Source organism: Trichogramma pretiosum, unplaced genomic scaffold (assembly GCF_000599845.2).
Source record: "Trichogramma pretiosum strain Unisexual culture from Peru unplaced genomic scaffold, Tpre_2.0 scaffold127, whole genome shotgun sequence".
In the NCBI taxonomy this organism is placed as follows: Eukaryota; Metazoa; Arthropoda; class Insecta; order Hymenoptera; family Trichogrammatidae; genus Trichogramma; species Trichogramma pretiosum.
In genome coordinates, this window is record NW_019640804.1 from 214,052 (window position 1) to 215,602 (window position 1,551).

A 1,551-nucleotide genomic window follows, 5' to 3' on the forward strand; every position below is an offset into this window, starting at 1 on the left:
GCAGCAGTCCCTTCTATATATAGTAGATATATAGCACCGGTGGAGGTAGTAGTGGTGCCCGGGCTCGCGCTAAAAAACGACCGTAAGGAACAGACAAGAAGAAGGTAAAGATGGTCACGGGATGAAAACTGCCGTTCGTTGTTTGTCCAGACAGCGCGGACTGCACAGAATAGAGAAAAGCGACGCGTGCACTACTGCTGTGCACAACGTCTTTACCGAAGGCGCTGAATATTTCATGCGTTATAACAAATAATGTACAAGGTTTGATGAGCGTCAACTCGATCTGATTCTCGGGTCTGGGCTGGAGATTCTTTTTCGGAGTGAAAAAAGTATTACGACACATTTATCGACACTTTGAGGGTAATTCTCATCATCATCATCATCATCGTATACATAAAGAAACGATTCTCCGCCGGGGCGAGCTGTTGTGCGTGAACGCGCGAGACGGGTAGTCAAGGGCAGCGGCGCAGGAGCCGCGACACTATATACGACGTAGACGATCGATTAACGTCGCGGAGCATTATAATATATAGCATATAGACACACACACACATGGATACGCACTTACATTACGCACGACGAAGACGCAGCACATGATTGATCGTATCTATAAATGTCATCGAGCAATCTTGACATATATTATTATTATTACTATTAGAAATGTAAACGCTCGCCGGTAGACGTTCGTATTACATATCCATATAATAGTGAGCGAGTAGTTAAGTATGCGCGTATACATAAGGGAGTATATATTTTATCTTATAAGCGCGGCTCGCAATTGTTACAATGGGCCGTTGATTACCTTGTGTGTGTGTGCTCTAGGCTATATTTTTTACGTGCCCATTATTATTGCTATTGCGCGTAAAAATACCATGGCAATTTGCGCTACGGCGTTGCGTGTGTATACACTTTTTCTACGCATCATATATCGTCGGGTGAATTTCTCAACAAATATTTCGTTTCGTTTGTTTTATTATGTACGCATGGATATTAGCGGATATTTCAAATTTACCGAGAGCAATTGGTATACGTACATGCATCGAACGTAACAGCTTTAAATTGAATTCAATTAATGAATATCGCACAAAAAAATATATATTTCGATCCCGAATGCAAAATATTACTTTCAAACGCGATTAAAATATCGCGAGAGTTGAATCTTTATTTACGTTGTGCATCGAATGCATCGCGGGTAATTAAATTCGTATGTACAGACAATCAATTATTTCGTGGCATTTCTTGCGATTTCCGATGGATGAATTTATACATACATATTTACACCGAATTTGAGGAATGCCAAGTATTCGCGGAGAATCGTGATTCGCGCTGCTGCATTTTAAGTATGTACTTTGAGTCCTTCGGCGGGGGTATGATGAAATTTGAGCGCGAGCGACAGAGAGCTACGCTCTTCCGAATACCACCTCGGTCAAGTGCTCTACTTCGGAGGGCTGTACGGAAAATTTACGGAATTTACGAGAGAGATTCATCGTTGCATCGTAAGATTATATTATCGAGACAGCTCGAACGTCGAGCTGAGAATCCCAAGCATCG